This window comes from Monodon monoceros, unplaced genomic scaffold (genome assembly GCF_005190385.1).
Source record: "Monodon monoceros isolate NGI ecotype Baffin Bay Population unplaced genomic scaffold, NGI_Narwhal_1 Super_Scaffold_12, whole genome shotgun sequence".
In the NCBI taxonomy this organism is placed as follows: Eukaryota; Metazoa; Chordata; class Mammalia; order Artiodactyla; family Monodontidae; genus Monodon; species Monodon monoceros.
In genome coordinates, this window is record NW_021703768.1 from 55,086,658 (window position 1) to 55,097,023 (window position 10,366).

General features: G+C 39.5%; 1 pseudogene; it reads right to left on the bottom strand.

The window, feature by feature from the left end:
* Window positions 1–3,083: 3,083 nt before the first annotated feature.
* LOC114892610 lies at window positions 3,084–4,789 on the bottom strand (annotated as a pseudogene).
* Window positions 4,790–10,366: the final 5,577 nt, after the last annotated feature.

Here is a 10,366-nt window from a genome sequence, read left to right on the forward strand (position 1 = left end):
TCACAGAGATGAAAAGGTAGCTTTAAGACAATGAACGGGACTCAAATCTGGTAACATACAAGGGTAGGTTATTATTTTCCACTGAAACATACAATTTCTTTCTACAATCATCCCCATTAAAAAAAAAAATTTATTTTATTTATTTATTTTTGGCTGTGTTGGGTCTTCGTTCCCGTGCGCGGCTTTCTCTAGTTGCGGTGAGCGGGGGCTACTCTTCGTTGCGGTGCGCGGGCTTCTCATTCTGGTGGCTTCTCTTGCTGCAGAGCGGGCTCCAGGCACACGGGCTTCAGTAGTTGTGGCACGTGGGCTCAGCAGTTGTGGATCACAGGCTCTAGAGCACAGGCTCAGTAGTTAGCCTTAGTTGCTCCGCAGCACGTGGGATCTTCCTGGACCAGGGCTCGAACCCGTGTCCCCTGCATTGGCAGGCATTCTTAACCACTGTGCCACCATGGAAGCCCCTACAACCACCCCCATTTTGAGCAAAGATTATCAAAGTAAGATTACTCTTGTTTACAAAATGTCTTTTCTCATTAAATTTGGCCTGATCATTTACATAAGTGCAGCAAGATTGGTAATTGGACTATATAGGCCTTTTAAAGTTTGCTTGGCTGGGACTTTTATAAGGAATCTCAGATTGGACTTTTAAATGCCTCTTGATGCTTGTAAGCCAAGCCATGAACTTATCAGACTTCATCTGCAGTATTTATAGATTTGGTGATTTCCTTTCTTCTTGAGGTTCCCAAAATATTCTAAAGTTCCTGGGCCTGCCAGAAAGTGACTTTCCCTACTCACGTATAAAGGCCGGGAAGTCTGTAAGCCAGGTACCAGGCCAGTTTTTCCAGAACGGTTTTGTAAACATTGGCTTCATAAAGCAATCTTAATTCCTGAAAACTGTTTGGTCATAGATGATTCTGTGTACATGAATCTCAAATATGACATTCCAGTTAAAGCCTTGGTGATATACCCAATTTTCTCAATCATGTCCTGTTGCAAAGAGAACAGATTCTTACTGAACTTATGCAAGCAACTATATTGCAATGAGAGTAAAAATATTCAATAAGAGTTTCTGAATTCTGGAGGGATCAGTTAGGGAAAAAAGGATAAATGTTTCTTTTCAGTTTGCAAAGATATAATCTTCTTAATTGTTGTGAGTTATAGATAGCTTAGGAGAAAACAGAAAAGGGGTTCCTTATATCCAGAAAAACAAAACATCTAAGAACAAGCAATATTCCAAACAAATAAACAAAAAAAATCCATAAAAATTATAATCATTTTTCATTTGCTCATTCAGTCCCACATAATAATTCTTGTTCCACTTGAAACTGGCTTAGCAGTTTTGTGAAGTCATCAGCTTCACCACTAGAATTCCGGACATCCTTAGTGGTATGATCTCAAATTTATTTAAGCAGTGCCATGAGAAGCCTGTACCCCGGAGTACCTTAGGTCATAGGTCTTTCTGTGGTTCTCTGAGACATCCCTTTTGTTGAAGACAAAGTATTCCGGCTTGCACCTGGTTGCAAGAGCTTTTAGGAAAGCATCAGAATAACAACTATCTGTGAATGACAAAAAACTTAAAATGGCCACTGTTAAAGTTTGATGAGAATTCATTATAAAAAATAATGCAGTTGACAAATCTGGCTGTTTCTGTGACATATATTCTCTTAGGATAATAACTGAAATTATGACTGATAACATTCTATCAGGACATATCATAGACAATGAGGGCACTGACAAATTTCTAGGAACTTCATAGAATTTCTGAAGTACTTGTATCAATAACATTTAGGCATACCAGTATAACCTAGGGAAGGCTAAGCACCTCTTCCCATTTGACAGTGCTTCCGTGCAACTTAACTTATTATGACACAAACTTAATTAGTTAAACATCTCCCTTTTCACAAGGTGAGAGGACAAACCCTTTGAGATTTTCCAGGGACCCCGTGGAAAGTCTCAAAGTCAGTTCCAGGTCAAAAAGACTTCATTTAGAATTTGATTTTGGGAAGCTGTCCAAAATGTCAGCAGGTTTGAACACCTGATTAAATAGGATCACAGGTCAGTTTTTATTTAAGAAAAAAGACTTGGTCTTCTGAAATAATCAAAAACATGGTTAAAGTACTGGAAATTATTCCAATAAGACACAGGATATTTGCTTCCTAAGTAGATGACTTAAAAGGTAAAGAGAATCTTTTTACAATCTCTTATTAAGAAAAGACCAGTAATCCAAGAAATTCTGTCTTTTCTTTTTTTTTTTTTTGCAGTACGCGGGCCTCTCACTGCTGTGGCCTCTCCCGTTGCGGAGCACAGGCTCCGGACGCGCAGGCTCAGCGGCCATGGCTCACGGGCCCAGCCGCTCCGCGGCATGTGGGATCTTCCCGGACCGGGGCACGAACCCGTGTCCCCTGCATCGGCAGGCGGACTCTCAACCACTGCGCCACCAGAGAAGCCCCTTGTCTCTCTTTTTTTTTCTTTTTTCTTCTGGAACAATCTTTTGTGTGTGTGTGTGTGTGATAACAGAGCAATTTTAATTCTAGCATACAAGGATATGCTTTATAAACTTCGTGCAACTGTTGTACGCATTCAATAAAGTGACAACTCGCAATACCACTTAGTATCTCAAAATCAGGAACATACCTTGGAATTGTTTAAACACAATCCACAGAATGAAAAACAAAATCAGAAGTCACCCACAGTTATACTAATTGTCAACTAAACGTTTTACCACTTACTACTTGATATAGCAGTCAGTATCTAGTAGGGGATATCGGAAGTGATTTCAGATTCTCATCCTGTCGTACTCTACTGGGAAGGTTTCTTGAGTAGCTATGTGACTGGCCAAAGGTGGGTACAACCAGGACCAGAACAGCATGTAAGGTTCTACCACAGTGTCTGTAGTTTTCACTTTTTTCTCCTTTGTCAGCTAAAAGTGAACAGTGAGAATTAAATACTTATCTTTACATATACACGAGGTATGCTGTGAGAGCATATTTGCTTACAAACATATAAAAATACTTGTTAACTAGTTTGATAAGAAAATAACGTATAAAAGTATATAGCAAAACGTTAATCATCTCTGACCCTGGAAAGATCAATTCCATATTTTATGTTATAAACAAAAACAGTTTTAGTTTTTTGAATCCCTTACCCAGAACTACTTGAAAAGGAAGACAGACAGAAATTATTTATTTTTACTCTCAACATGGCTGTGAAAAGAGTTAAATTAAAAAACCAAGAACACTAAAATGCCTAAGTCCAGAATGAGTCCAAATATTTGGCCACATAGAATATTATCTTTAGGAATAATAGTAAAGGTTTTACATGCAGTTTTTAACCTATAAATACAATAGGCATTTTGGTATTTTGGCCACTGGAAAACAAAGGCTATAGCATCAGTAAAGGTCTGAGATGTCTCACTTTTGTGAATTCAATTCGGTGTATTTAAGGTTAAGTAAAGTTGACATCAAAATTTTTAGAGATAGGCAAAAATTCACATTTAAAAAAAACTCCCTATGTTTCTATTTAGAGTAACAGTAGGCGATATGATTCCAGAAGTTAAAAGTTATTTCACAACCTATGACTTCAGCTTGGCAAACAGCTTAGGTTCCAAAGCTGATTCATCCTTATTAAAAGTAAGCCCTTAAAAAAAGAATGTGTCTGTATATATAGATATCCATTTTAAAGGAATTAATCTCTGAAGCAGCCTTAGTGTTTCCTTTAAATCTGTCTTGAATGACCATTGGATTAGCTTCATGGAAAGGATTAGCCAGCTTCTTGGTCTAAGGCTACCACGGTGATCATTTATCTAAGGCTAGAAAGGTACCAGCGTGATGTTAACTGTAAGGAGAGAGGGAGAAGGTGAGGGCTTTTCCTGGCAGTTTGTAGCTAAAATTCAAAGGATTCTTAGAAAATGACACAGTGGCAGCCTTTCTTGTCGTTTTCTTTCCGTGTTGGTTCTGGTGAAGGAGGACATTCCTGCCCTTGAAGTTTCCTTATAACCCGGACAAGCTCATGGAAAGCTTGATCTACATTCATCCTAATCTTTGCTGACGCCTTCACATATGTTACCTTAAGTTGTCGTGCTAACTGCTGTCCTTCTTCCTGTGTTACCTGTCTCTGATGATCCAGATCTGCTTTATTGCCAATTAAAGTCATTAGAAACTCATCAAGATCCTTTACTCTGAGAATCTGTCTTTGAAACGTATAGATTTCTTCAGAACTGCCTCTATTTGTGACTGAAAAGACCAACAGGAAACCCTCGCCAGTTCTCATATACTGTTCTCTCATAGCTCCAAACTCCTCTTGTCCCGCTGTATCCAGAATATCTAGCCGGGCTGCCCGGTCATCTGTCACGCACTGCTTTGTGTAGGAATCCTCGACGGTTGGATCATAATCCGTTACAAAATAGGACTGGATGAACTGGATGGTGAGCGCCAACTTGCCACGCCGCCCCCGCCGACTACCACGAGCCGGTACTTCTCTTGGCCGGAGCCGTCCCGCCAGCCAGCCGCAGCCATGTGGACGCCGCCGAGCCCAGCTCGGCCACGCCGAGCCGCCGCCCGTCCTAGGCCCGGCTCCGGAGACTTGTGCGGCCGGTGGGCCGCGGGCGAGCAGCCGGGCGGGGGTCCCGGGCGCCAGGAGCTGCTGGAGGGCCCGTCCAGGTGGCAGCGCAGCGCCCGGGCTGCCTGGGTCCTGACCGAGGCGCAGAGAAGCGAGGTGACCACAGCGGCGAGGGGCTGCAGTGGCCGGGGGGCGCACTCCAGCACACGTCTTCACAGTGCCAATGGAACAATCTTTAAACAACTACTTTTGGACAGAATTACTCTTTTCTTTTTCTTAACAAACACAATCCTACACTCCTTGAATACTTTGCATTCAGAGTTTTCTTCTTCACCCTTATTTATTTCTAGTAGCTTCATTTACATATATTGATTATAACTTTGAACCCTTAGTAACCTTTATTTCCCAGAGAAAACTAGGAAGTAGACAATTGTGAACTGTCATAGACCACCAGCATTGTGTAGTAGATTAGCAAATTTATCAATACATCATCTCACAGTTTCTAGAGACTTATGCTGCCCTCAAAGTACAATTTCTCAATATGACAAAAATATCATTTTTGTTCATAAAACCAAATATCTTTAGTTTCCTGTATAAATAAGAAGTCAAAATAGATAAACTTAAAGCTATGTTTAGTAATTAATGTTTCAGTATTTTATATTATTTGGAAATGATCTAGATATTTAATGGATATTTAATGGATATCTATTATTTAACTTTGTATAACTCTAAGGTTTCAAGTTACCAAAAAGATTTTGGAAAGTACTTCTAAGCAGACATATAATAAAACACAATTGTTGTTGAAATAAAATTTGTAAGAGCAATGATTTAATTTGATTAAAATAAAATCTCTAAGGAATCTTGCTCCCTGACTTCAGACTATACTACAAAGCTACAGTAATCAAAACTGTATGGTGCTGGCACAAAAACAGACACATAGATCAATGGAACAGGATAGAAAGCCCAGAAATAAACCCACTCACTATGGTCAATTAATCTATGATAAAGGATGCAAGAATAAACAATGGAGAAAAGACAGTCTCTTCAATAAGTGGTGCTGAGAACACTGGAGAGCTACATGTAAAAGGATGAAATTAGAACATTCTCTAACACCATATACAAAAATAAACTCAAAATGGACCTAAACGTAAGGCCATATACTATAAAACTCCTAGAGGAGAATATAGGCAGAACACTCTGACATAAATCACAGTCATATTTTTTTTGGATCTGTCTCCTAGAGTAATGGAAACAAAAGCAAAAATAAACAAATGGGGCTTAATTAAAGTTAAAAGCTTTTGCACAACAAAGGAAACCATAAACAAAACGAAAAGACAACCTACAGAATGGTAGAAAATATTTGGAAACAATGCGACCAACAAGGGATTAATTTCCAAAACACATATATTATACGGCTCACTATCAAAAAAATAAATAACTCAGTCAAAAGAAAAATATGGGCAGAAGACCTAAATAGACATTTTTCCAAAGAAAACATATAGATGACCAGCAGGCATATGAAAAGATGCTCAACACTGCTAATTATCAGAGAAATGCAAATCAAAACTACCATGAGGTATCACCTCACACCAGTCAGAATGGCCATTATCAAAAAGTCTATAAATACTAAATTCTGGAGAGGGTGTGGAGGAAAGGGAACGCTCTTCCACTGTTGGTGAGAATAATGGTGCAGCCACTATGGAGAACAGTATGGAGGTTCCTTAAAAAACTAAAAATAGAGTTACCATATGATTCTGTAATACCATTCCTGGGCATATATCCAGAAAAGATGAAAACTCTAATTCGAAAAGGTACATGCACCACAATGTTCATAGCAGCAAAATTTACAATAGCTGAGACATGGAAACAATCTAAGTGCCCATTACAGATGAATGGATAAAGAATATGCGGTGTATATACACAATGGAATATTACTCAGCCATAAAAAAGAATGAAATAATGCTATTTGCAGCAACATGGATGGACCCAGAGATTATCATACTAAGTGAAGTAAGTCAGATAAAGATGAATATCATATGATATCACTTATATGTGGAATCTAAAAAAATGATATAAATGAACTTATTTACAAAACAGAAACAGATTTACAGACATAGAAAACAAACTTATGGTTACCTAAGGGGAGGAGGAGGGAGGGATAAATTAGGAATTTGGGATTAACAGATACACACTACTATATATAAAATAGATAAATAACAAGGACCTACTGTATAGCACAGGGAACTATATTCAATTTCTTGTAATAACCTATAATGGAAAAGAGCCTGAAAAAGAATATATATATACACACACACATATATATATCTTTGAATCACTTTGCTGTACACCTAAAACATTGTAAATCAACTATACTTCAATTTAAAAAAAATAAAATCTACTCAGCCATAAAAAGGAACAAAACTGTGCCATTTGCAGAGACATGGATGGACCTAGAGACTGTCATACAGAGTGAAGTCAGAAAGAGAAAAACCAATATCGTATATTAACGCATATATGTGGAATCTAGAAAGATGGTATAGATGAACTTATTTGCAAAGCAGAAATAGAGACACAGCCGTAGAGAACAAATGTATGTAAACCAAGCGGGGAAGGGGGGTGGGGGATGGATTGGGAGATTCGGATTGACATATATACACTACTATGTATAAAACAGATAACTTATGAGAACCGACTGTATAGCACAGGGAACTCTACTCAGTGCTCTGTAGTGACCTAAATGGGAAGGAAATCCGAAAAAGAGGGGATATATGTATACGTGTGGTTGATTCACTTTGCCGTACAACACAAACTAACACAACATTGTAAAGCAACTATACTCCAATAAAAAAAATAAAATCTGTAAGTTTTATAATCTTAAACATATAGTAAATAATAGCTTATTTGATTAGTAAACCCAAGTAGTCCGAAAATATATGTTTGTATCATAATGCTGATAACTCAGAAGAAACAGTTATTTTTATTATTAAACAAATGATATTAAGCTAGTCTTATTTACTAAAGATTTACCCAAATCATGTGAATTTGAAAAAAAATTTAGATTTCTGAGTTTTAGGAATATTTCATTTATATGTTTTTATTTTTCTCTAAGCCAATTAAAGTAGAGCTCTTTTAAGGAATTTTATAAATTAATTTGGCCATACCATCCAGGGGTAAGAAAATACCACATATACATATTACATACATAGACAGACATAAGCATACATGCAGACACAAATAGAGACCTTATAGCTTTCATAGTAATCCAAAATTTATTAGCTTAGGTAAGAATTAGTGTTTGTCTTTGTCCCACTTTTTATTCAGACTATGTTTCTAGCAGATGAAATGAGTTGTTATTTGTTCAACCTATGGGCTAAAGCTTTTTACCAATATTTGTGGGGGAAACCTTTAAGACCTTTTCTTTGCCTTGATGTATAATCAGTGGAGGCTGTAGTTCAGTCTCACTCAGGTGGTTGTTTTAGTGGCCTGAGAAGTTACTATTTAATTATTTGTTTGTTTGTTGGGCTATGCCGGGTCTTAGTTGCCGCGTGCAGGATCTTTTTAGTTGCGGCGTGCAGGATCTAGTTCCCTGACCAGGGATCGAAGCTGGGCCCCCTGCATTGGGAGCGCAGAGTCTTAACTGCTGGACCACCAGGGAAGTCCCTAGAAGTTACTTTTTAAAGCCTGGGGAGTGCCAAGGAAAAGAGCACTGGGGGCTCATTAAAGGGGGATATTAATTGGTTTTTATTAAGAGGAGAAATAAATTTCTTATATTTTATGACAGAAAGCAATAGTACAATTAAAAGCAAGGGATCCCTCAGGCTGAGAGCCAGCCTAATTTCCTTGGATGTTTGCATTTTAAAGAGACGGCTCTCGGGTCCTGGAGAAGACGGTTCTGGGTGGTAGAAGATTTACATCTCAAAGAGGGAGAGGAAGAAAGCAACCTTTTAAAATAACTGCTCTAAGAGCGTTTTCAGCGGCATATTTGCCTATTACCAGATTTTGGCCGGGACAACAGCAAATTCATCTGGTAGCATTGAGCCTTTGCAAACAGGCATTTTTAAGGGGGGAGGGGGAGAGGGGGATGTAGTAGGTGGGCAGAATTATTTGTGTTGAGAGTCTGTAGTTTCTAATTGGCTTAGGTTGAGGCCTAGTTGCTAAGAGGTTTCAGAGGAGCCGGACTGAGGAGGCTGAGGCCTAGCGTAATTACTATTTGTGTTTCTTTTTCTTAAGTTCAGGGCAGTCCCTTTTCCAACATCCTGACTTCTTAAAGTATCAGCAAGTATATTGAGATGAATAGGGGAGGCTTTGGAACTGGTCAGAAAGATGGGTGTACTTCGGGTTACTTCTAGAGCCATATTTCTGACTTTATAAAGACTTGATTAGTAAGGTAAGGACAGTTTTTGTTTTTTTTTTTTTGCAGTACGCGGGCCTCTCACTGCTGTGGCCTCTCCCGTTGCGGAGCACAGGCTCCGGACGCGCAGGCTCAGCGGCCATGGCTCACGGGCCCAGCCGCTCCGCGGCATGTGGGATCCTCCCGGACCGGGGCATAAACCCGTGTCCCCTGCATCGGCAGGCGGACTCTCAACCACTGCGCCACCAGGGAAGCCCAGGACAGATATTTTTAATTCTTCAAAGAATTGAGTGGCAGCCTCATTAGTGATATTAAGGGGCTGGCCTACCCATCCAACTATATTATTTTGAAATTCTTACGTATATCAGAGAGAGTTCCAATTAAGGCAGAAACCAAGATTCCTATGTTCCAGGGCTTCTGGATTTAGAGCTCTGTGTCTTTGGAATGTTTTTATAAATCGTTCAACAAAGGCTTTAGGATGTATTCCTTCCCTCTGAGTACTTCATTCCACTTTAGCCCAATTAACCTTCAGGGGAAAGGCCCAAGTGGGCCATTTGTAGCAGGGAGGTGGAGGAGGGAGTTTATGGTGGATATAGATTTTGATTTCTGTTCTTTAATTTTGTTAAGGGAGACTTTTAAGCTGGCTGTGATCTTTCTTTATGTCCTCCTTTCAGTTTGATTTTTCCATATTGGTAATAGGATATTTGTTTAGGGTGAGAGTTCTCTAAAAATTCTTACAAATATAAACTCTTTTTCAAATCAAAAGATCTGTTGTCTGGCCACTGACGACTTAGGATCTGCAAACGTATATGTATTCTAAAATGTGCCTCAAAACCAATGGACCTTTTTATGATTTAGCCATGGACACAAGAGGCAACCGCCCAAAAGGGTGCAGAAAATGAAGACCCATAATTTAGTCACTCCCAACAATAGCCAAAGAGAAAAAAAGCAAAGAATCTCATTTGCCACAGGTGATGGGAGTGGTGTTTGTGAAAACATGTGTCTCTAGTTTCCCATAAAAGTGAGCTACCTCGGGATTTCCCTGGTGTTCCGGTGGTAAAGAATCCACTTTCCAATGCAGGGGACGCGGGTTCAATCCCTGGTCTGGGACCTAAGATCCAATATGCCACAGGGCAACTAAGCCCACATGCCACAACTACAGAGCCTATGCGCCCTGAGCCTGCGCGCCACAACTAGAGAGAGAAAACCCTCGCGCCACAATCCCACATGCTGCAACTAAGACCTGACGCATCCAAAAAAATAAAGAAAATAAATTTTTTTTTTGTTTTAAAGTGAGACACCTCCAGTTACAGACCTTCCGATCTGTGTCTGACACCAGGCAGGTGATACTGGGATAGGACTTCCCAGCACAAGCAAGGCAACGAGGAAACAGAGGATAAGGCTCTTACGGACTAAGACCCTTTATCTAGACTGAGATGAACGCACCAAGAGCTGGTAATG